Genomic DNA, 25,915 nt, shown 5'->3' with positions numbered 1-25,915 from the left:
AACACACATTGCTAACAGTTTTCTGGAAAAGAATTGGGTAAGTTCATTTCCCTAGGAAGTAATGCACTAAGAATGAACAAAACAAACTTAAAATTAATCATTTTAATTTGCATAAGGTCTCATAAAATAAGGGCCTTCAAAATGCCTAAGAAATGTTTGTGAAGCATATAGAAGTAGCAAAAGCTGCACCACTTGTTAAATTAGAGGGTAGGGAATATAATTCCAATTTTTATTCCTCTGGTCTGCATTACTTAACTGTTATGTACAGCTGTTAAGTAGGAATAATGTTGTGACCCAATGCATTTGGCCACTGTAAAGGACAAACTATGACCACCTACTGCAAATCACAGGATGGATATCAATTACCATCTGATTAATTATTGGTGACTTCCATGCATGTTTCTTTCCCTATCCTGACATCTGAGGTTAAAAAATCCACCTTGGAGGAGCCTTCAGGTACCTTTAAAAATGGCAATATAATTCAAAAGAGTGAAGCTGTGAACTCATTATTTTAAGAGCATGATCCCAATTTAGCAGCACAAAATAAACCCTCCCCTTTCCTTTCCTGTGACACAGCTGTCATGGCATCTTTGACCGTGGTTGTTAATTTAGTCTATGACTACTTAAATTCCAGCTGAGCACAAGAAACTTCGGTTCATTAAATTTCATGTCTCAATTCAAACAACCGCCAGCCCTGCAAGACGGCTGTGCGATTAAGGGCATGTGAAGCGATGCCCACTGGGAGAGAAGTTCAGCAGGGCCAGCCACGGATCATTTTTCCTTTCAGTTTCCCAGAAAAGCTTGGGCAGGGACATGCCCAGGCCACAGACTATGATAAATGGAAGGAGGACTGTTGGTATCACACTTCCAGATATTCAGTATTCTGGACTGTACCGGATCCTGGATTCTGTCCAGTCTCCATGCGCTTCCAGAAACTCTGCTTCAAGCATGTGTTGTATCATCAAGAAACACAGCAAGTCCCAAGAAGGACCACAATGGTGGGATTGTCAAGGCTACTCTATTTCACTTCTGAATCCATTCATTGCAAATTCAAATGAGCCTCGGGTAGCCATAATTCTACTTTCCAATGCAGCTGTATGACTGAACTATAAATTTCATTACACTTAATGTAATCCTTTCTCTTTCTTTTTTTCTTTCAGCATAAGGAGATGTAATTTCCCCACACAGTTATTACAGTGTTTATTCAAAAAGTCATTTATCCCATGTTTTTATGAAAAACAAAATTACTATATTAAACACCATGCTGTTACACTTATATCCTTTTTACATGTCCTTAATTTTAGAACCTCTAGAGGTTGTTTGCTTGATGAGTTTTTGGGGGAAATGAGAACTTGAATTTAGTTCATTGCCTTTAATGACTCTCTGTGGCCTTGCTTAAATCAGATACTAACGACCAAACACAACGTCTCGCTCTGTCAAGGCTGCTGGGAATCCACGAAGTCAACACAGAAAGGCAGAACAATTACTGCCTGAACCCCAGACAGCTGACCACTCACGAGTTCCACCTAAGCCTCACAATTCCCCTTCTCTCTCTCTCTCTCTCTCAACTCATTTACTTAGAGATAGAACACAGCCGTTCGAAATCTTGGAATACAATGCTAACACACAGAATAAGGCTGGGGAATTAAGTTAAACTCTTGCATTCCATAAACATTAATAAATATTTTTTAAAGAAAATGTATATTTTTCAAGCTTCATTAAGACACAAAAATGACATATACAAGTATTAAGTGTTTCTAAGTGAATTGTCATAGTGCTTGATTTTCAGGTTGACAGATTACAATAACCTATACATTTTAATAGAGGGCAGCAAACGTGAAAGCATTTTAAACATCTCTCGAAGCATATATTTAATAGCACACTGCTGATTCTACAGCATTCCATCACTCTCCTGGTCTCAGACGACAGCTCGAGGCACCGCATCGCATCGATTACCCACCACTAATGAAGTATAAGATCTATTATGCATGTATTTAGAATAGACATTATTTTTGAATGCCAGAAAGAATACAGTTTTTGGCACACTTGGAATTTCCTAGGTTGGCCACTAATTAGCTATATAATTGATTTAAGTCTGTGCTTCAGTTTCTTCATTTTAAAATGAGGACATTGGACTGCATTCTGTTTAAATGCCAGTGAAGTCTTGTTTCGCATTTTCTTCTTGCCCTGTCAAAAGTTTGTCACCTTTGCATTTCAAAATTAATTTTAAAGGGTTTTTAAACAACTTTCTCCTAACCCATGATATTGCTTTAAAACCTTCCTCAAATCCCTCAGAAATCCCACCATCTCCAGAAACCCAGCCATGAGCCTGGACTCATCACGACCCACACAGAGCTCACGGCAGGGCGGGAGGAAGCCAGCCTCCCACGGGCACACTCCCACCCAGCTTGCCTTGCGACTCCCTGGGGCTCTCACCTCGCCGCCATGTGCAGCCAATACACTGTGACCATCACACACTTCCTGCCTTATCTTCACATCAAGGGACAACCTGACAGGGTCCTTTAGACAAGTGGCACTGAAGTGACTTGTTCTGCATATGACCTGCAATGACCTGAAAATGAAAGCATCAAAGATTTCAAAAAGTGACCATACATTTTTTTATACTTTCTAAAGTAGCTTAATTCTAATGTAGTTTAAAAGTCAGACTATCGAGTTAACAGTTTAGTTTTTATTCTAATTTCATAAGAACAGAGGATAAACCTAACAGCGTTCACCTTTTCTAAGTCACACCATCTTCATAAAACTCTCCCCTTGAGATTAAGTCTAACACACATTTCAACAGGACAAGCAAGAAAATATTGAATGAAATGGCAAGTGGTCAGCTCTAACTCATGCCAGACCCACAGAAGAGAGGTTACCCGGGAAGCAGGCACCACACACACAAACACCAACTTTACGAAAGTTTGGAATGCTGCTAATTTCAGATAAGTAATGATCAAAGTGGGACTTTCATGCCAGAAGCCCCATTCAGTCAACATTTGTAAGAACAAGTGGTGCCACCAGTGCCCAAACATCCAGCACGATGCCAGCCCAGCTGGAAGAGCTCATCACCCTGTCCTCTTGTGTGCACGTTGTGGATATCACTGATAGGCCACAGTGAGACATTAACAGCTATGAACTAAATTCAAGTTCCCATTTTCCCCTAAAATTCATTAAGCAAACAACTCTAGAGCAGGGGTGCTTAGCCTTTTTTGTTCCACAGAGCCCTTACCAAGTCCAATTATACTGTGTATTATTTAATAACTATATCACACCCGCACCAACATGTCCCCACAAGAATAATGTGTTTTTGAATTTTCAATTCAAGCTCACGGACCCCCTGAAATCTTTCTGCAGACCCCTTGGGGGTCCGTGGACCCCTGGTTAAGAACCCCTGCTCTAGAAGAATTAGTTAAGGACATGGAAAGCGGATATAAGGACAGCAGCTGTCTCCACCTTGTCGGGACCTGCTGCTCCCTCGACGCTGGGGCAATGGGGAGTGTCGTGGGCTGAGCACCATGGCGAGCAGGTGCCATGTTTTCATGGCAGGTGCTGTGCCGACGTCGTCCTCATGGAAGCAACTTCCTGTAACTAGGATGGTCTATGCACATTTCTTGCTTGTTGGAGTTTGTATAACTTGCATAATGTGGATACCAGGAATGGAAGAACAACTGAGCAGGATTCCTGGATTTGGGGAGAATGAGAAAGGTGCCTCCCTGTGACGTTCCGGCTGGCGCGAAAGCTGTGTGCGTCTGTGCTCCGCCGTGTTCTCTCTTCTCCTCTGTGCTAATGATGGCAGCGACGGGGTCCTAGAGCTGCCGTCGTGGTGCATCCTGGTTCTTTAAATTCACTGCAGCAGTTGCAATTATTATTCCATTCCAGAAGGAACTTTCACAACTGCGTGGTTTTACATAAGCACGTGGGTGCCCTTCACTTCGCCCTCCACAGCTAGTCTTACTTGTTTGTTTTTCCCATTCATGGAGTGGATGAAGGGTTGAAAAAATGGAAGAAGGAAACTTCAGATGTTGGTGCTCGGCCTGTTGTCAGCCACAGCTCTGAATTAGCTGCCACCTTTAGCGGTTGCAGTCCTCTTTTCTACTAGACTCATCCAGACAGTTGCTCAGAAAATACGGCATTCATCGGTGTGCGCCTGCTCCTGTCGGTGCTGCTGTTACGTCCAGGAATTACAGTCAAGGTCTGCTTTGCCACAGTCTTCAGCAATTACAACCTACACAACGTATTTGACATGGTCTGCTAGGACCAGTGGACCAGAAACAAACTGCAACCCAAGACAACAGGCACTGTCCCCAAGGAGGGGCAGTCTGTCCAGTGGTGGCACGCTCAAGGAATTATAGGACTGATCCTCTTTTTATTGTGTGTGTTTTATCCAAGTATCCGTACTTCAAACAATAGGTTAATAAATGGACTCTAACAGCCATGAGTCAACATGGATAGAAGATGGCAGAGCCAGAAGTGATGAGTCACTGAAGGATGGAGACCACATCCACCGCGCTGTAGATAATGGAAGGGATGGTGTCACTGACCATTCTTCCTTCTTCCACTCATGCTCTCCCTGCCTTCACTTCAACCATGGTGACCCCTACCCCCTGGCACAGGCACGAGCCTTCTCATGAGATGAAAAGTCCCACCATCTCCTGCCACCGCCTGTTGTCCTTCCTCATCTCCTGTCTTCCTGTGGCAGACACACACAGAGACACACAGACACACACAGACATCTGTGGTTTGAGAGACTGAAATCAACCTGACAAGAACACTGGATGCAGACAGTTAAGTGGTTGGTTTCTTCTTTCCTCGGACACGTCCTCCCATCTCTGTAAAATATCTTCCGACCACCTGCTCCTTTTGCCAACTGTGCGGAGAAGATGCAAAAATAAAGGCAGAGACCAGCGAAATAAAAGGCAGAGCCCCAGTGAGATCTCACCATCGGGGGCCTTCGATGGTTTCAAAAGGCAGAGAAATACCACGAAGAGAGAGAGGCGGCTGGTGAGTGCCACCGCTCAGTGCCCCCTGGGGAGGGCGGGGAAGCCGCGGGCAGGAATCGCCAGCCCAGGAAGGGGAACTGCAGCAAAACCAGAGAAACAGCTCCTTCGAGGTGAAAGAAGACACCGAGGATTCCTTGGATGCAAACAGTGAAAACATGGTCATCTTATTAATCAGTATTAAGGTAACCCTGAAGTACCATTTTACATATTTAAATTTGTTTAAGAAAAGTTTGTAAATGTTGGTGAGGATTGAATATGATAGTAACACTAACAGCACTGAAAATTAGTGCTTACAAAAGCAACATGATAAAAAAGTGTATCAAGAAAAATGTACTAGAACATCCATCTCATTGAACTCAATAATGCAGCTGCTCTATATTTATTCTAAGAACATAATTCAGTAAAAGAACACAGCTATCTTAAAACGTGTTCACTTCAGAACAGTTTATACAGTAATAGAACTGTATAATTAATTCTAAGGAAACAATTCAACAGAAGAAAAGTGATCTGCAGGCCGCTGCTCCCTGCAGCCAGGTTTACAGTAGAGAGAAAGGACGCCTGAAATCAAATAAATAGCCAAAAAGGGCAATTATGTCACGCATGGTTTCAGTACCCTGGAAAATGATCTATTTTAAATAATTACAGTGACTATACATAGATCTTAAAATATAGGAAAACTAGTAAAAAGTACAAAATTATATGAGTACTAACATTAAATTATAGAGTGAAATTAAGGGTTTTTCTCTTCCTTTTTTATTTTTAATATTTTGTTTAAATAAAAATAAACAGGGGAAGCAGCTGTGGCTCCATCAGTTGGGCTCCTGTCCACCATATGGGAGGCCCTGGGTTCGCGTCCCGGGGCCTCCTTGGGAAGGCAGGATCGCCCGCACGCTGCAGGGAGCCACCTGCCCACAAGCGCCGCAGACAGCTGCCTCAGCGAGGTGACGCAACAGAAAGGGAGACAAGTAAAAACACAGAAGAGCGCACAGCGAATGGACACAGAGAGCAGACAGCAAGCAAGCCGCAAGGGGGGGGGGATAAATAAAATAAAAGTAAATATTTAAAATCAATCAATCAATCAGCGGGCCCTTCTGTAAATATCTGAGTCCAGGTGCTGAGCAAGCACCTTCTGGAAAGCGGAGTCGCGGTCCGTCTGTCTCCTTTGAGAAGCGAGGAAGCCCCTCCCGGGCTTGGCTTCTCCCGCCGGGGACCCGCACTGCTGACCGTCTTTGGGTTAGGAGACCACCCAGGTCCTGCCAGGGAACCCCGGTGGGTGCCCCTGGCCGGGAAGCCTCCTGCCGCGGCCCGGCTGGGGCTGGACCGCACACGGGTTTGGGCACGTGGGGCCGCTCAGCCCCATGCCCGGGCGCGCCCGCGGAGGGCCAGCCTGGCTCTCAGGCCCCTGACCCTAGCTGGGGGGTTTCTAATCGGCTTCCAGCACACTAGTAGGAAGCAAGCTGGAGCAAACCCTGCAGTCCCGCAGGGGTCCCAGGCCAGGCCTGGCAGCTCCGTGCGGGGGCCTCGGATTTGCTCTTCCTTGTCCTTCAATAAAAGCGCTGTTCCTCCCCTGACCCGCCAGCTCGTCTCTGTTTCGACTTTATTTTTCATCTAGGGAAACCTCATCGTTTTGGTCTCAAATTGCCGTCAATAAGCACTTGAACTCTGCAGCAGCAGAAGGGCGGGCAGAGTCCCAGCGGGCCACACGGCGGGGACGGGGGCTCAAGGGCGCCAGGCAGAGGCCGGGGACCCAGCCGGGGAAGGGGGCGCGGGGGGCGTGCTGAAAGGTACCCCTCGCTTATGGCTGCAAGAGCTAAGTGTTACAAAGATAAAAATAAGAATAAAAATAAAAGAAGTCTGCGTGGCTAGCAGGGCTCGGGTCGGGGGTCACAGGTCTTGGGAACAGACGGAGAGGCCTGGAGCGTGTCAGCCAGCAGGGGCCGGGGCCGCCGGGCGTCTCCCGGGGGGGGCTGCTCCGCCCAGGCCCCCGCCTTCCTTCCGCAGGTCCTCGGGGGCCGCTCACAGCTGGCAGGTGCCAGGAGAGGGGCGGCCCTGGCCCAGAGTCCCCCACGGGGCGAGCAGGGCAGCTGGCCCCGGGGGCGGCTGGGGGTCAGCAGCGTGACCTGCCGATCCGATAAACGTTTCATCTGCGCAGGCCCCAAGTCCCACCATGACTTTATCCGACCCAGATGACTCAGAGCGTGTCATTTCGGGCATAAATTGTAGCTTTCCAATCCAGCAAGCCTGATCCAAGCCGAGGCGTGCTGCGAGCCTGGTGGCAGCTACTCCTGAACCCCACTGCGTGAGCGTCTCGGAAAACCCGGGGAGCCCGCGCGGTGGGGAGCGGAATTGAGCCCCTGCCCGTGGCACCCCCGAGGAGGGCCTCACGCGTGTGCTCGGGCCGCCCCCCCCCCACTCCCGACGCCCGGGCTCACAGTGACAGTGACCACGGCCTCCGGAGCTGCACCTGGCTCAGGCCTGTCCACCCAGTGCCCTCCCGCTGCCTACCCACTGCCCTCCCCCTGCCCTCCCCCTGCCCACCCGCTGCCCTCCCCCTCACCTCCCCCTGCCCACCTGCTGTCCTCCCATTGCCCACTCGCTGCCCACCTGCCTGCCTGCCTACTCCCCACCAGCTGCCCACCCGCTGCCCTCCCCCCACCCGCCCACTGCCTACCCACTGCCCTCCCCCTGCTCTCCCGCTGCCCGCCTGCTCTCCTCCCATTGCCCTCCCGCTGCCCTCCCCCTGCCCACCCGCTGCCCACCCACTGCCCTCCCCCTGCCCTCCCACTGCCCACCCATTGCCCTCCCACAGCCGCAGTGACCGTGGCCTCCGGAGCTGCACCTGGCTCAGGCCTGCCCACCTGCTGCCCTCCCCCTCCCTGCCCGTTGCCCTCTCCCTACCCTCCCCCTGCCCACCCGCTGTCCTCCCGCTGCCCACCCGCTGCCCGCCTACTGCCCTCCCACTGCCCACCCGCTCTCCTCCCATTGCCCACTCGTTGCCCACCCACCGCCCTACCGCTCCACCGCAGCCGCGTCCTCACCTCTCGCTGCACCGCCGCTGCGCCGTCCTCCAACGGGCAGGACCAGGCCCTCCTCTGTGCACCCTTACCTTCCTGCTCGGTTCCTCATTTTCTATTTTTGTTAATTTATTCTTTTATTTTTCGTGTTTCCCACACAGCTTTGTAGGCTTACTTGCCTCTCTTTCGCCTTTATTTTTTAAAACATGTATTTTATTTATTTATTTCTCCCCACCCCCTTGTTGTTTGCACTTGCTGTGTCTGTTTGTCTTCCTTATTTCTTTAGGAGGCACTGGGAGCTGAACCCGGGACCTCTGACGTGGGAGGGAGGCGCCTAATCACTTGAGCCCCTCCACTCCCTGCTCTGCTGTGGCTCTCATCAGCTTTTCTTTGCTGTGTCCCTTGTTGCGTCATCTTGCTGCGTCAGCTCTCTGTACCTGCCCTGTCACATCAGCTCGACATCTTCTTTAGGAGGCACTGGGAACCTCTGCTCTCTGCTTTGCTGTGTCTCTCGTTATGTTTTTCTTCTTGTGTCTCTTGTTGTGTCACCTTGCCACACCTGCCTATCGTGCCAGCTCACTGTCTTCTTTTGGAAGCACCAGAATCCGAACCGGCGACCTCCCATGTGGTAGGCAGGAGCCCAGTCACCTGAGCCACATCTGCTTCCCCTCCTTTGCTCTTAAGCAGATGGCAGCCCCTGAGGGCAGGGTCACCCACCATCTGTGCTGCTGGCCGGTGCTGGCACTTGGTTCTTCTTGTAATGACCGTGTCGCGGGATCGTTTGAGCGAACCCTGCAGCTCGGAGCTCTTTTGAAACACGACTCCGGGTTGCTCACTCATCTAAGCCCCCCCGCGCTCTCCTCTGCTGTGCTAGAGCGCGTGAAGGGGCGTGCTGGCGGGCGCTGTAGAGGCCAGGGGCGTTGCGCCTCGCCCTACATGCCCGTTAAAGTCCGGCTGACCAGGAGCTCATTGGAGCTGCTGCTCTCTGCACGTCAGGTGCACACAGGTCGAGGCGAGCGTGACGCCGAGGCATTCAGGACACACCTGAGGTCACCCTTGTGCTGCAGACATCCATTCATTCAGTCAACACGTCTCGTCACGCGCCCTCTGTGCCAGCTGTTCCAGGTGTGGGGCTGCAGCAATGTAAGGACAACAACAGACAAGCCGGCCGCACCGAGCCTGCGTTCTAAACAGGGAGAGACTCGAACTCTGGGAGCGGATGTGTGTTGGTGAAGTGTCCCAGAGAAACAAAGGGGCGGAGGGCGGGGAAGGCAGGCAGGGGGAGGGCAGAGAGAGAAGCCCCCTGCAATGTGGCACATTGAGCAAAAACCTAAAGGGAACAGCTCTTTCGTCAGTGGGAACAGCATGTGCAAGGGCCCTGAGGCAAGGGCATGGCTGGATTCTCCAGGAGCAGGAGTCAAAGCAGCAAAGGAGGGAACAGACTCGGCCCAAGAGATAGGGCGGCCGCCTGCCATGTGGGAGGTCCGCGGTTCAAACCCCGGGCCTCCTTGACCCGTGTGCAGCTGGCCCACGTGCAGTGCTGATGCATGCAAGGAGTGCCGTGCCACGCAGGGTATCCCCACGTAGGGGAGCCCCACGTGCAAGGAGTGCGCCCCATAAGGAGAGCCGCCCAGCACGAAAGAAAGTGCAGCCTGCCCAGGAGTGGCACCGCACACATGGAGAGCTGACACAGCAAGATGGCAGAACAAGAATAGACAAAGACTCCTGGTGCCACTGACGACAATACAACAATGGAAGCGGACATGGAAGAACCCGCGGCGAATGGACACAGAGAGCAGACAACTGGGGCTGGGGGTGAGGGGAAGAGAAATAAATAAAAAATAAATAAATATATTTTTTTAAAAGGTAGCAAAGGACAAAGAGGGGGAGAAGATAGTGGGGGTGGGAGAGCAGAGATGTGTGGGCGGGGGGAGAGGGGGCCACGAGAAGTCGGCTTCTGCTCCAGGAAGGGAATTACCAGAAGGCTTGGAGAAGAGGAATGACGCACGCTTACTTTAGTTTTGAAAAGATAGCTCTGACTGCTGAGTGGAGAACTGCAGGAGGCCAGGAGGAGCTTGGGGGGGGCGTGCAGGGAGGAGCTGGGGGGGCCCAGGGAGAAGCTGGGGAGGACAGGAGGAGCTGGGGAGGCCAGGAGGAGCTGGGGAGGACAGGAGGAGATGGGGGGACCAGGGAGGATCTGGGAGGAGCTGGGGAAGAGCTGGGGAGGCCAGGAGGAGCTGGGGAGGGCAGGAGGAGATGGGGGGGCCAGGAAGGAACTGGGGGAACCAGGAGAAGCTGGGGAGAAACTGGGGAGCTGGGGAGGAGCTGGGGGGCCAGGAGGAGCTGGGGGGGGTGCAGGGAGGAGCTGGGGGGGTCAGGAGGAGCTGGGGAGGAGCTGGGGAGGCCGGGAGGAGCCAGGGCAGTGGCGCAGGCATGAAATGCTGGGAGTCTGGATCTATTCTGAAGGGAAAAGCAGCGGCACGTGGGGAGGGAGAGGAGGCGGGGATCCGGCCGCAGCGCAGGCCACCGGAGGAGACACGCCCCCAGCGCGGGGTTTCCTGAGCTGGGTCTGGGGGTTCAGACAAGGCTGTCTCCACGTTCTCTTTACCACTCCCTGCTCTCAAGGCCTGAGGGTCACTGACACTGAGGGTGCACCCTTTTCCCGCTCTCCAGTCGCCAAGCCTCGAAGCCGCTTCCTCAGCCAGGGTCCAGCCTTGGGGGAGGCTCTGGGGCTCACGGGCACGGCCTCTGTCACCCAGGAGGGCCCACGGTCCCCAGTGGCAGGAGAGGCGGGCGGCGCCTTCGGCCTCCTTGCCCGCCCGCCCTGTCCCTGACAGCCGTCCCCCGCCGTGTCCTTCGCCCCGCCCGGCCTGTCCCTCGTGGCCGTCCCCCGCCGTGTCCTTCGCCCGCCCGGCCTGTCCCTGGCAGCCGTCCCCCGCCGTGTCCTTGCCCGCCCGGCCTGTCCCTCACGGCCGGCCCGCGCCGTGTCCTTCGCCCGCCCAGCCTGTCCCTCGTGGCCGTCCCCCGCCGTGTCCTTCGCCCGCCCGGCCTGTCCCCCGCGGCCGGCCCGCGCCGTGTCTGACCTGGGCTCCCGGCCCTGGGCTCCAGGGCTCTGCCTGGCCCCTCTGCCCACAGGCCTCTCGCAGGCGCCGGCTCCGGCGGGGGCCGCTGGCGACCCCCCTGGACAGTGCGTGTGGCCCAGGCTTAGCAGCCCTTGCCCGGGCCCGGCGCCACAGGGAGCCCCGACTGCACCCCGAGAAGGACGGAGGGGCCAGCAGGTCCTAGCCGGGACCAGCCGTAGACGCAACACTTAGACGACGCGGCAACCAGCGAGCGGCGTTCTCCTCTGAGGCCAAGCACGTTCCATTTTCTCTTGCAAATACAAAATATTGATTTCTCTTTTTCTTAAAGCATTTCTTTAAACTCGGTAGTCCAACGGCTCAGGTGCAGTGGAAAGCAGGGTGGCTAAGGCTCGGAAGGAAAACCGGGCCCGCAGCTCCTGACTGCAGGGAGCCGAGGGGGCGCCGGGCGGGCTGAGCGGTGGCAACGGGGGCCACCCAGGTGCGCCCTGGAGCCTGCGCCCGGCTTGGGCCGCAGAAGAGTCTTCCCTGCTGTGAGACCCCGTCACTGCTCCAGCCTACCTCCTCCCTCGACGACGACCTCTGTCCCCTGACCTGGGGGGCGACTTGGCACTCGAGCCCAGGGGCTCGAGGGGGCCTGCCCCGTCCCAGCGCTCCAGACAGCCCCTGCCGCCCAGCGGGGCACGTGCCCCCGCCGCCCACGTCCAGCCCCCGGCCCCTCCCCCTCGGCCCCCCTCGGCCCCCCGGCCCCTCCCCCTCAGCCTCGGGCCCCGCCCCTCCTCCTTGGCCCCGCCCCTCGCCCCCGGCCCCTGGGCCCCGGCACCCGCGGCTGTGCTTCGCCTTCCCTTCCTCTGCTAAGGTCCGCTGAGGCCGGGGCGCCCTCCCCGCCTTGGAACTCGCAGCCCCGCAGCCAGGGGCGCTCACAGCCCAGGCGTCTGCCGGGTCCGCGGTTGCGGCTGCAGGGGAGGCGGCGGTGCGCGGCCCAGGGCTGCGGGGCGCGCGGGCCCAGGAGGCAGGCCAGGCCCTCGCCAAGGCCGGGCAGCAGCAGCAGCTCCCTCAGCCCGGCCCGCGGGACGCGCCGCGGCCACCCCAGGCGGTCTCCTCCCCCCTCCCCGCCACCCCAGGGCAGCCCCCCCCCCGGCCACCCCTGGGCGGTCCCCCCCCCCCGCCACCCCAGGGCTGTCCCCCCCTCCCCGGCCACCCCTGGGCGGTCCCCCCCCGCCACCCCAGGGCGGTCCCCCGTCACGCCGCCTCTCCTGGGTGCGATCACGCAGAGGCCGGCGAGGCCACCCCTGCCTGGCACAGCCCCTGAAGCCCCGTTCCCCGCCCCCGCCCCCGTCCCCGCCCCCGTCCCCGCCCTCTTCCGGCGCACCCCTTCTCCTGGGCGCACCCCTTCTCCCGGGTCCCTTGGGCCCCGGGGGGCCGTCCGCGCCCTCCGCCCCGCAGGCTTCCCGGCCGGCGCTTCCTCCTCTCTGGCCGGAGGGTCTGCGGCGCCCCCGACCCCCGAGCCCGCCGAGCCGGGAGCCCCGGCCGTGCGCTGTCCCCGCGGGCGGGTCGGACCAGCGGGGCGCGGCTCGGGCTCTGCGGGCACCTCTGCGCCCGCCACGCGCACCCGGAGCCGCGGCGGGGCCCCGCGCGTGGTGAAGGTCGCCGGGCAGCTGGGGCGGGCGCGGACCCTGCGCCCCGGGGGGCTCGGGCGGCTCCGGAGCCTCCAAACAGCGCGTCCCGCTGCGGCCGAGACGGAGGGAGGGGGCTTGGGGGGCGCGGGGGGAGAGGTGGGGGAGACACGGGAACGGAAGTTCCTAATTTCAGTGAAGCCAGATTTCCTATGTTTTATGTTACGCTTAGTGCTCTTTGTCTCTTGTTTTTTGAAACCTTTTCTGACTCGACGATCGTGAAGATGGCCTTGGTCTCCCTCTAGAAGCTTCAGCTCTTACCTTCAGGTTCAAACCTTTGATTCACCTCACTAATTTCTGTATCGGGTGAAGGGAGGAAATAAGGCTCATTTCTGGCCCTATTGGAACGACCTCCCACTGTGCGGCTCGGCCTCTGCGCCCTGCCCTGCTCCGCGCCCTCGTACCTGTGCTGGCCGGACCCCAGGCCCTGGCCCTCACGAGGCTGGGGACAAGTCTGGACATGCAGCAGTGGAATCTGCCAAGCTTTGTCCTTCCTCTCCGAGATCATCACGTCCCTTTGCACTTTCATATAAATTTTAGGTTCCGTCTGATAATTTACACAAAAGCCCTGCTTGCTTGCGGCAGGCAGTGTCTTGGACTTCACACCCAAAGCACAAGCAACCAAAGAAAACTAGGTAAATGGGACCTCATCAAAATTAAAAACTTTTGCACCTCAAAGAACTTTATTATGAAACTAAAATGACAACCTACACAATGGGAGAGAATACTTGGAAACTGCATATCTAATAAAGGTTTAACATTCAGAACATACAAAGAAATCCTTCAACTTAACAAAAAGACAACCCAATTAAAAAGTGGGCAAAAGGCTTGAATAGACATCTCTCCAGAGAAGATATACAACTGGCCAAAAAGCACATGAAAAGATGCTCGACATCATTAGCCATCAGGGAAATGCAAATCTGCACACCAATGATCATAGTGGCATTATTCACAATGCCAAAAGATGGAAGCTACCCAAGTGTCCATCAGCAAATGAATGGATAAATTAAACGTGGTATATATACACAACGGAATATTATTCAGCAGTAAAAAGGAATGAAGTACTGAGACATGCACCAACATGGATAAACCTTGAAGGCATCATGTTGAGTGAAATAAGGCAGACACAAAAGGACAAACATTGCATCATCTCACTGATTTGAAACAATTAGAATAAGCAAATTCAGAGAGTCAGAATCTAGAATGCAGGTTACCAGGGGACAGCGTGGGCGTGGGGAGTGGGAAGCTAAGACTTAAAATGCGCAGGGCTTCTATTTGGAACGCCGGAAATGTTTTGTTAATAGATGGTGGTGATAGTAGCACAATCTTGTGAATGTAATTCTCAACACTGAAATATATATCTGAATGTGATTAAAAGGGGAAATATTAGATTGTCCCTATAGTCACTGAATAATTTTTAAAAAATACATGGAAGTACACTACACAAAACTGAACTCTAAGTTAAACCATGGACTATAGTTAAAGTATAATTATTAAAAATGTGCTAGCACCAATTGCAACGAATGCTCCACACCTATGCAAGGTGTTTATAATAGGTGGTATATGGGAATCCTGTATTTTTGCATGATTGTCCTATATACCCGCAACTTTTCTAATAAAGAAAAAAGAAAAACTAAGTCCTGCTTGGATTTTAATTTATGTTGTGTCTACAGATCACTTGGGGGAGAATTATCACGTTAACAATTTTGAGTTGTCCAAACCACGAGCATGTTCCAACTCCGTTTTATTTAGGTGATTTTAAATTTCTCTCAATGCTCTGTAGTTTCTATGTGAGGTTTTACTATCTTTCTTTACCTTCATTCCTAGATAAGTGATTTTTGATGCTATTGCAAATGATAATTCTTACATTTCCATTTTGGTTTGTCGCCAGTGCACAAAAAATACAATTAACTTCTGCATTGACCTAGTATTTGGTGAACTTGCTAATGTGCTTGTTAAAGCTCATGGTTTATCTGTGGATTCCCCTGGATTTCCCACTCCTTGTACGTACACGGCATCATCTCTGAATATGGCAGCTTTGTTTCTTTCTTCTGCATCCTTATTTCCCCTTACTTGAGAGGTCCACACCTCCAGGACAGGCTGAGTGGGAAATGCTCCAGTGAGCAGCTGTCTTGTCCCTGCACTGCGAAGAACATTCCGGGTGTCACCCTTCAGTAGGAATTCTGTCCAAGGCTCTTTTCAGACCCTGGGTTAGGAGAGTCCCTTTTTTCCCCAGTTTGTAGGACAGGGCAGCCAAGAGCAAACCTTCCAGGCAGGTGCCTCTTTGGGACCTCCAGCATCCCCTTTCTAACCCCCGCGGCTTCTTTGGATATTTAGGGGTTCCATTTCTTCCAGCCCTCTCCCCCCCCCAACAAGCTTTCTTTCGGTCATGAGGGTGTGTGTTTCATCTTCATTGGTGGTAACCACGTTTTTGTTGTTCAGGGATTCATTCATTCTTTGTTTTATTTTACAAAAGATTTTAGACCATTTTTAAGGACCATACACTGTAATGGAAAAGTAGAAATGCGTAACAATGGGCCTCAGGCGGAGACAACCCGCACCAGCCGAGGGAGTCAACGAGTCAGTCTACGCAGGTCGCGTCCTATAGCATCATCAGATTTAACCTGCAGATTTTTCAGATTTTCCTTATGCAACATGTTGCAAGGTTTTTTTTGTCTATAAGAAACAACCATGTCATATTCCTCACAAGAAATGAAGCTATCCTAGCACTAAGATTTGAAAAAAAATTGTTCTTTTTATAATTTTCACATAGGTGGTACAGGGGATAATATGTCCCCAACTCTGAAATAGAAGCAGTAGCAGAATGCCTGTGACTGTTTACTGTCATTTCCCTCAAGGTAAACGGAGGGTGCAATTCCAAAGAAAAACTCACCAGATACAGTTTTTCAAGCTACCAAAATACTTTGGACTAAGTCAACTGTTTCTGCGCCTCCTCTTTGATCCCGGAGTGGGGGAGAGGCTTCTGCATTGTTCTTCAGGTAAGTCTGTATTCCTCTCAGCTGGTTTTCCCTTCTGTGAGCTGTGCAGTGGCCATTTTAGTTCTAATTCCTGGACAAGGCTTCCTTACTGCTGTGGCTGACCACAGGTGAAGATGGTCACAATTGTGTGCCACCCTCTCCAGCAAGAGCTGCCTTTCTTCAGCTCCCCTCGACTCCAGCCTGGGCCTGCCTCTGCCTAATCTATAGAATGTGGTGCCAGTGGCAACGGGCCAGTTCTGGGTCTACCCTTTATGAGGCAGCTTCCCTTCCCTCCTCTTGGGTCACTCACCTCAGAACCCAGCCGCTGTAGAGGAGTCTGAGCCACAAGGAGACCACGTGTAAGTGTGCCAGTTGGCAGCACCTGCCGAGCTCCCAGATGGCAGTTGGCATCAGATGCCAGCCATGGAGGGCGCCATCTTGGAGGGCGCCATCTTGGAGGGCGCCATCTTGGAGGCCCCCGCCCAGCTCAGCCCCATGACCACAGGCTCAGCTCACATCACCTGGGGCGAAGAACTGCCCCGCAAGCTGGCCAGCTCAGGGCACGAGAAACAGCAGCGACCTTGCTGAAAGCACCAGCCCCCAGCGTATACCAAAAATACTTCAGAGTCACACTTCAGTTCATACCCCAGGCTCGCTTCTGCCACGAACACTCCGAAGAGTCTATTCTGGTAAATTCTTACGTTAACTAATCATTGCCGTATATAATACCTTCCGGTACTTGCCCTGAACTTTCTGTTACATTTGATATTTACCATGTTCTGTTTAAAGGGGGGAAATAGGATATTATCACATGGCTAATAAATTAGAAAGTTTAAAATAGTGTCACCAGTGGGAAATCTGCCCTCCATGTTTTCCCACATTTGTCTGGTTTCAGTCTGAAGCCCTACCTACCCCAGTAGGTAAACGCCATTATTATTTTCTAAGGTGTTTTTCAGAGTTTCTGTATATAAATGCAAATAAATATTGTCTCCTCCTCCCATTTTTAAAACAAAACATGCTTCTTTTTATATATTTTCCATAAAAATGAATATTTTATTATTAATAAATTTGTCATATTATAACATTATTTTTAATTCAATATGTTTAAAAAGAGCAAGCTTTTCTAAGTGCAAACAACCAGGAACAACCAATTACATTGATCACTGCGCTTCTCAATCCACAATGCAGCCCAGGAGTCAAGCATGCATCTTAAACACATTGTTTCCCCTCTTGTTTTTTCCCCACTAACAATACATCTTACACGTTTTATACGCAATTTTAAAACCAAATTCCTTAAACAAACAAAAAAATGCCATCATATTGCTAATTCCATATTAAAATGCTGCATGTCCCACTACACAATTTCTAGGCAGCCTGCAGGAAGGCAAAACATTTTGGAACACAGGTGGGTCTGTTTCCCTAAATTTATAAATGGGCAAATGTGCCATTTATGATAGAGGGTGACCCCTACAGGAAGAAAACACAAACCGGGAGATTGTAAATGGATTTGGCCTATTTCTCCTCCTTTGAGTAAATACTGCATTTTAGCGTGAAAAGTCGATTCCTGCATTTGTCAGAGGAAAGCCGGGGAAGCCCACGTCCTACACACGTGCGCTGGTCCCAGCACCCCTGCCCCCCCAGGGACCTGGTCATCCAAGGGGCCTGGTATAAACTCAAAGCACATTCCAGTTTGCTGGGAGAAAGGATGAACCACTCAATAAACGATGAGAGAATAATTAGACGCCCATGCTGGTAAAAATAAAATTAGATTCCTACTACACACCACTCAAATTTTCAAATGAAAATAGAGTTATACAAGCCATAAAAAAATATAGGAGACAGATGCTTAAAATTTGGAGGCCTCTAGGTCTTATTAGCAAAACTCAAAATCAAGGAAAAGACTGACAGATTTTTGTGCATAAAATTTAAATCCCCTGTAAGACAAAGTCATCATAAACAAAGCTAAACATAACTACCAGATGGAAAAGAAACTATCTGCAATGCATATAACAAAGAATGCATATACAACATTAATGCACTTACAAATTAATTATTAAAAAGAATAGCAATCCAATTGTGGTGGTTTGAAGCTGGATGAACCCCAGAAAAAATGTGCTCTTCAATCTAACCCACTGGGAGCAGGGCCCTGGGAGGAGGCCACTTCATGCAGGCGCGGCTCGCCTCATCCAGCGGGGTCTTGATCCTCTCCCCGGAGTCCTTTATAAACGGGATGACTACAGAGAGAGGATGCCCCGGAAGCAAGACGCTGAGATCAACAAACCCGGAAGAGAAGGAGAGCCCAGCAGCGGGCACCCTGCACCCTGCCGCGTGACGTAGGGGTCCAGGGTCACCCGGCCCGGCGCCAGTCTTCTAGAGGAAGGCATCGCCGTGATGCCCTGAGGGGGACGTTTTCATGGGTCTCAAAGCTGTAAGCTAATGAATTCCCATTGCTCTAGCTCAGTCATTTTATGGTATTTGCTTTAAGGAGCCTAGGAAACTAAAACACCAAGAGAATAGTGGAGAGCAATTATGAAAGGGCAGTTCACAGAAAACTACAAATAACCGAGAAATATATGAAAATATGCTCGATTTTAATAACCAGGTCACTGCAAATTGGAAAAAAAGTAAAAGAGCTATACTATTTTGGGTCAGAATATAAGGCACTCCCATACATTGTTGTTGGGATTGATAAAGCTTTTTTGAAACAAAATTTAGGTAGTATCTGTCAAAATTTAAAATATGTTTCCTTTAACTTAATTTTACACTTAGGAGTCTCTCCTACATGTGTACATCTGTACAAAGACGTATCGTAGTCCGCTGTTCCTTAACCTCTTCAAGCCTGCTCCTCAGGGGTGGAATGTTTATACTACGTGTACTTCATTTTACTATTATAGTCAAAGGAGATGGTAAATTAGCACAAGGACTGCTACATAAATTTCAAGTGTTATCTGTTTATATTACTATTATCATCACCATTTAAAATTTTTAAATTTTTTTTAAGATTTATTTTTTATTTATTTCTTTCCCCTTCCACCCCCCCCCCGGTTGTCTGCTCTCTGTGTCCATTCACTGTGTGTTCTTCTGTGTCCATTTGCATTTTTGTCAGGTGGCACCTGAAATCCGTGTCTCTCTTTGTTGCATCATCTTTCTGCGTCAGCTCTCTGTGTGTGCGGCGCCATTCCTGGGCAGGCTGCACTTTTTTCCCACAGGGCGGCTCTCCTTACGGGGCGCACTCCTTGCGCGTGGGGCTCCTCTATGTGGGGACACCCCTGCGTGGCAGGGCACTCCTTGTGCGCATCCACACTGCACATGGGCCAGCTCCACATGGGTCAGGAGGCCCTGGGTTTGAACCCTGGACCTCTCATGTGCTGGGTAGACAGTCTGTCAGTTGAGCCAAATCCACTGCCCACAATTTTATTATTATGCAGTTATTTTTGTGCACATATAAATAATTATAAATTGTAAACAAAAATGGCCATCACTAGGAAAATATATATATTATGAAATAACATGCATACACTCAAACACAGTCACGAATTTCCAAGACATTGTGACAGCAAAAGAGCAAATCGTACAAAATGTGTTTAGATTATTTCCATTTGTTTAACCATATGTGTTTGTGTGTAAAGGGAAAGAGAGAGAAGGAACGAGCATGTTTTCATAAAGGTCTAAAAAGACGCCCAACTGCGAGCAGCGCTGAAGGTCCTGGAGCAAAGGGAAGTGGGGAAGGGAACGCACCCTGGGGACCGCGTCCTTTGTGTTGGGTGAGCCCTGTCCTTCCTGAGCGGCCAATAAAGCAGTGACCTTGCTGCTGTCCCACGGGTGTGACCTTGCTGGTGCCCCCGAGGCCGTGACCTTGCTGGTGCCATGACCTTGCCCGTCTCAAAGCACCTGAACTCAAAACCAGACTGTTGATGTCAGCCATTCTCTCCAGTTTGGCTGTACGGGTTTTTGGCCCCAAAAGATTGGAAATGAGGTAAGAGTATTTATCATCTGTACTTTGCATACCACTTAAGAGGAAATAGATTTACGTCTAGTTTTTTAAATAGGGACTTAGCATGAGCTTCTGTGTCTTGGTAAACCATCTTATTGCTAACAATGGCAGATTAATGGGGCAGAATTATCATATTCTGGTTAAGGAACTCATTTGAAAAAGCTGTAAAAGTTTTATATCTTTCCAGATTAACCCCAGATCTACAAATTGCTAATTCTCTGCTGCCAGAGGACACAGAGGGCCCACCCAGCTCCTCTGCACAGGGCGTGGCCACAGCCCCTCGCCGGCTGAGAAGGATCAAAGCCGCGAAGAGCGCCCGGCTCACAGTAACTGGTCCAGCCAACCGCAAGTATTTTCAAATAGCTTCCAAAAACAATGTGAATCCACTTACCTTAAGTAGATAACTACATAAGCATAATAAATAATTGGGAACATTCCAGGGCCAGAAATGCTTCACCAGATAACTATGACCTTGTGCAAGCTGTAAAATAACCAGTATTTCCACGAAATGATTTTTATTTTATTTTTTTAAAGATTTATTTATTTATTTATTCCTCTCCCCTTCTTCCACCCCCACCCCGGTTGTCTGTTTTCTGTGTCTATTCGCTGCGTCTTCTTTGTCCGCTTCTGTTGTCATCAGCGGCACGGGAATCTGTGTCTCTTTTTGTTGCATCATCTTGTTGTGTCAGCTCTCTGTGTGTGCGGCGCCATTCCTGGGCAGGCTGCACTTTCTTTCGCGCTGGGTGGCTCTCCTTACGGAGCAAACTCCTTGCGCGTGGGGCTCCCCTACGCGGGGGACACCCCTGTGTGGCACGGCACTCCTTGCGTGCATCAGCACTGCGCGTGGGCCAGCTCCACATGGGTCAAGGAGGCCCAGATCAAGGACCTCCCATGTGGTAGACGGACGCCCTAACCACTGGGCCAAGTCCACCGCCACGAAATGATTTTTAAAAGCCTTTTCACTAGCTACGCTCATTCCTAATGTTCACTACCTATCACATTATTAGTTCTCATTACCTGCTACGGACAGAAACTACAAAATCAACAAAAATTGACTCTGTAATTTCCACTGTGTCGTAAAAAAGATGTAACACATTCCTAATGCTACAAATTCAGTTTTGACATAAAACATTTTATAAACATTGATTTTGGAATTGAAAGAAAAAGTACACCAGATTTTAGAGCAAATGTTTATGCATAGAATTTATAAGTGAAAACGTATCTTTGAAAAAAAATGAAAAAGTCACTTTTTCTTACCAAATGCACTTCATGTAAAATAGCTTTTCCCTTTCCTTAGTTCTTAAGATAAATTTATGTTCTGCAGGTCTGACCTTAATAAAGGTCAGTTAAAGCTTAATGCAGTAAAACCAGCTTCTGAACACTTTAATTTAGCCACAACCTATTTTAGTCAACTTATGATTAGATTAAAATCATTCAGGCAAATTATAATTACCTTCTGTGATGCGTAATTCTCAGAAACAGGACTATCTACCTTCTCAGCCATCTTGAATATATTCTCTAAGATTCTGGGGGGAGTTATTTACAGTAAAACAAAACAAACCAACCCTGCGAGTTCTGCTCAGTTATCAGCACTGCTCTAGTTCTAGCCCCACGACGCTTGAGGATCCAAGCCCTAAAATCCAGCAGGAGAAAACGGATCTCTTCTGCGGGTTTCACTCATTACCTGCCTCACGCTCCTTGTTTCTTACGTGAACGGGCAGATAAATTGTTCAGCTGTAGACCAAAATATGCTAAAAAAGCTCTTTAAAAATGTCTTATTACTTCATTATTTGTAAATGTCACGATTTTCATTTTATCGACTTAAAACGAGGACATTCCTTTTGATTAGAAGCGATAAAGGCAATGCAGGAGTGCTGCTATTTCCCAAGGTGCTTAAGACTCTGATGCACCTAATATAGTGCCAAATCCAAGCAACAGGAAAATGAAATAGTAATGATAGGTTTAAGATTAGAAATAGAATACATAATAATTTAGAAAAACTAAAGTAAAATAAAAAATAAATTGGGGTAATAAAAAAATGAAATATATCATAAAAAAAATTTAAGACGTTTTGCCTTTCATCACTGCAATAGGTGTTGCCTGTGGCGTGGCAATCTCTTCCATTTCTTCCTCAGTGTCTATATCCTTTTTTTAAAATATGTCTTCAAAAAAGTTCTGGGTCACAGCGAAGTCATTACTGTAACTGTAGCAATGGAAGAAATTACCTCATTGATGTGGAGGCAGTGGCCACGGGAGCGGCTTGGGGCATTTCTGGGACTTGGAGTTGTCCTGGATGATACTGCAGGGACAGATGCAGGACAGTGTATATCCTGCCATAACCCACTGGATGGACTGGGGGAGAGTGTGAACTACAATGTAAACTATAATCCATGCGGGGAGCAGTGCTCCAAAATGTATTCACCAAATGCAGTGAATGTGCCACACTAAAGAAAGAGATTGTCGATGGGGGAGGAGTGGGGGTGTGAGGAGAGGGGTATATGGGAACCTCTTATATTTTTTTAATGTAACATTTTGTGTGATCTATGTATCTTTAAAAAAGACACTGATATGGCATTGGTAGCACCTCAACCCCACCCCCACCCCACCCCTGATGTATCTCTTTTGCAGTGTTTCTCAAAGTGTGGTGTGTCAGGATTGCTAGCAATGGGCTAAAAATGCAGACTTCTCGGAGCCACAGTCACCAATACTGAATCTCTAGGGACAGGACTCTGTCTTATAAAAGCTGTGGTCTGAAAACCATTCTTCTGTGGTCATTTCCTGAAACACTTAAGAAATAGTATAAAATTGCATTTGAAAAGTCAGGGGTAAGACACTGTCATAAATCAAGAAAGGAGTATTTTTACAGCAATCTCCACTTTGCAGTAAATGAATTTTACTAAGGCAGAATAGCATGGTAAGAGTATTCAGTAATGTAGAAGGGAGTGCTGCAGTTCAGAAGCCTGTAATTAATCAGAATTTTATGGAGTATAATCTGGGGGCACAAAAGTCAATGTCATCAAAAGTGATGAATGCACAACTACGTGATTATACCAAATACCATTGATTGCACACTTTGGTGGAATGGTATGATTTATTAATATGTATCAGTAAAATTTGTTTTTTTAAAAAAGTCAGTATAAGGGTCAAGTTAATAATCTGCCTAGAAATGACACATATAAAGAATTTAGTCATTTTTAAGGACACCAGTCTTCATGTATATTAATCTGGTAGTTGAAGAATCCCAATGCCTTTTCCCAGAGCCAAATTTCTTTAAATTAGACCAACAGGTCCTCTAGTCTCAAAATACCCATGTTCTACTCTGTAACCAAAATTTACAAAAACAAAAACCCTGGAACCTCAAAGTTAATAGCACAATACTGGAACATGCCAACATTCCTGCAGAAGATCCTGAGAAAACATTAAACAACCAGCACTGAGGGACTTTCTCCAAAATAACTGTCCTGTGCTATTGAAAAAAGTCCATCGTGAAATACGAAGAACCAAGGAACTGCTCCAGTCTAAAAGAAACTAAAACGAAGTGACAACTAAGTGGGATGCCTGGCTGTGAATTGGGTCTTGGGTGGACATATATGTGTGCATGTGTGAGCACGTGTGCTTGAATGTATGTGCATTATACACATGTGCATTGTGTGTGCATGTACAAGCGTGCCACTGTGTGCACGTGTGGGTGTCAGGTGTGCATGTGTGCGCACAGATGTGAGGTGTGCATGTGCATGCATTTGTGTGCAAGCATGGGTGTCAGCGTGTGCATGTGTATGAACATGCATGTGTGTGTGTGTGAGCACGTGGCCACGCACACGCCCCTGGGATTGGAGTGCAGTCTGTAGAGTAGCTGGCTGTACGGTAATTTCCTGATTTTGATCTCTGCACTTTGGTCTGTAAGAGAAGGTTCTTGTTCTTAGGAAATAGACACTGGCATAGTTGGGAGTTAGTGTTTTCAGCTACTCTCCAATGGTTGGCAAAATAGTCACAAGTGGGGAATTCAAGTGAATGGTTTATAGGAGTCTTTTTTATTATTCTTGCCATTTTTCATCTGAAATTATTTCAAAATAAAAACTGAAAAAATAATTTTAAAAGCTATAATGGGAACACTAAAAAATCTAAAATGTTTAGAATGCATATATTTTTACTTAAAAATGTTTTTAATTGGGGTAAAATGTAAATAACAAAAATCACTTTAACCATTTTTTATAGTCGAGGTTAAAGGGGCCAGGGATTGAAACTGGCGCCTCCTATGTGGGAAGCTGGTGCTCAACCGCTCGAGCCACACCCGCTCCCCCATTTAACCGGTTTTAGTGGACAATCCTCTGACAGTCAGTACACTGACAATACAAACTTCCACCATTATCTACTTCCAGACTCTTCCGTCGTCCCAAATCAAACTCACACCCGTTTAGCTGTGACTCCCCATTCCCCCTCCTGCCGCCCCGGTCCCCACTCTTCTGCTTTATGTTTGCTTACTCTAAGTATTTCACATGAGAAATCATACCCTGTTTGTCCTTTTGGGTCTGACTTATCTCGCCCCATGTCTAAGGTTCATCCGTGTGTCGCGTCTTCCCACACTTCACTTCTCTTTATGGGTACATAATATTCCACTGCATGGATGGCCCACGTTTTCTTTCTCCAGTCACCCACTGATGGGCCCTTGGGGTGCTTCCACCTGTCGGCTCTTGTGACTAATGCTGCTGTGAGCACTGGTGTGCAAGTATCTGTCCGAGTCCCTGCTTTCAGTTCTTTGGGTATGTACCCAGGAGTGGAATTGCTGGTCATGTGGGAATACATATTCCAGATTGATGTATTTTAAAAAGAAAATACTTTCATATTTTGCATATCCTTTTGAAAAAATATCTTTAATATTGCTTTCACAATGATTTTTTTCTTTCAAGGTTCCCTTCATGTGTTATTTTAGGCGTTTTAGTTGACTCTGAGCTCTCCGTAAACCAGCGCACTGCCTCTTTAGTGTGCCCCGTGCCTTACGCCCATGCAAGGAACAAGACCCAGCACATGGCTGTCCAGCACGCCCTGTTTTGTTCAAGCACAGATAACTGTTTTGCAATGTGATATACTAACCAACTTAAACAGCAATTGTGCCAAAGGTTTATTACTGTGTGGGGAGGAGAGAGAGACACAGGAAGATGTTAATTCTAGAACAGTGCCTAGATACCACAGCCACAAAACGAGGATTTGTGGGGAAAACAGGTTTGTAGATGAGCCCTTATCACTTTAACACATAATCAGAAACTCCAGGTGAAGGCAGCACATAACTAGATGCTTCCAGAACTAAAGAGGTGGAAATACTAGGTCTGTGACTCTCACGATGCCAAGCAACAAAAGCTGGTGGAGAAAATGACTTTCTTATGCTCCAACTACCAAGGACGTGGTGGTACTAAAACCAAATCAAGACTCTGCAAGGTGAGAAAGATACCTGTGCATCGTGCAGTGCATCAAGCTATAATGCTCCGAGCAAGTAAAGGTAAACACCAGATTTTAAGGAATGGAGTCAAACATGATTTAAAGTGGCTAGCACCAAATTTTCCTGGCATGTTTTTTAGGACTGAACTCAGAGTCTAGTTGTTCAGCCCTGACTTGCCTCCCAAACGGGAAGCCACGAGGACGGAGGGAGAGCTCCAAAAGAAGGTGAGTCCCATGAAGGGTGCAAAGAAATTTTACCTCCTTTCCCTTTTAAGCACCAAACTATCTTTTTTTTTTTTAGATTTATTTTTTATTTCTCTCCCCTTCCCCCAACCCCCATTGTCTGCTTTGTGTCCATTTGCTGTGTGTGTTCTTCTGTGTCCACCTGCATTCTTATCAGTGGCACCAGGAATCTGTGTCTTTTTGTTGCATCACTTGCTGTGTCAGTTCTCCATGTGTGGGGGCAGGCTGCACTTTTTTCCACGTGGGGCGCACTCCTTGAGCGTGGAGCTCCCCTACACGGGTCAGGAGGCCCTGGGTTTGAACCCTGGACTTCCTATATGGTAGGCGGACGCTCTATCAGTTGAGCCACATCTGCTTCCCCCAAACTACCTTTTAGCACTGTGCATTCTACACGAATGACAGCTCTGAATTGGTTTAGTGTTGATGATATTGAAGATAAACTGAATGCAAAGTTTAGAGGTAATTTCACCCCGTTAATATAGGTCAACAAATAG

At 49.1% G+C, this 25,915-nt stretch overlaps 1 pseudogene; it reads left to right on the top strand.

Moving 5' to 3' along the window:
• The first annotated feature begins 3,534 nt into the window (after nt 1-3,534).
• On the top strand, nt 3,535-4,634 carry LOC101443702 (serine incorporator 1 pseudogene; annotated as a pseudogene).
• The last annotated feature ends 21,281 nt before the right edge of the window (nt 4,635-25,915 follow it).

Source organism: Dasypus novemcinctus, chromosome 5, assembly GCF_030445035.2.
Source record: "Dasypus novemcinctus isolate mDasNov1 chromosome 5, mDasNov1.1.hap2, whole genome shotgun sequence".
Lineage (NCBI taxonomy): Eukaryota > Metazoa > Chordata > Mammalia > Cingulata > Dasypodidae > Dasypus > Dasypus novemcinctus.
The sequence above is the reverse complement of the archived record's forward strand: the minus strand, read 5'-3'. Positions and strand labels throughout refer to the sequence as shown.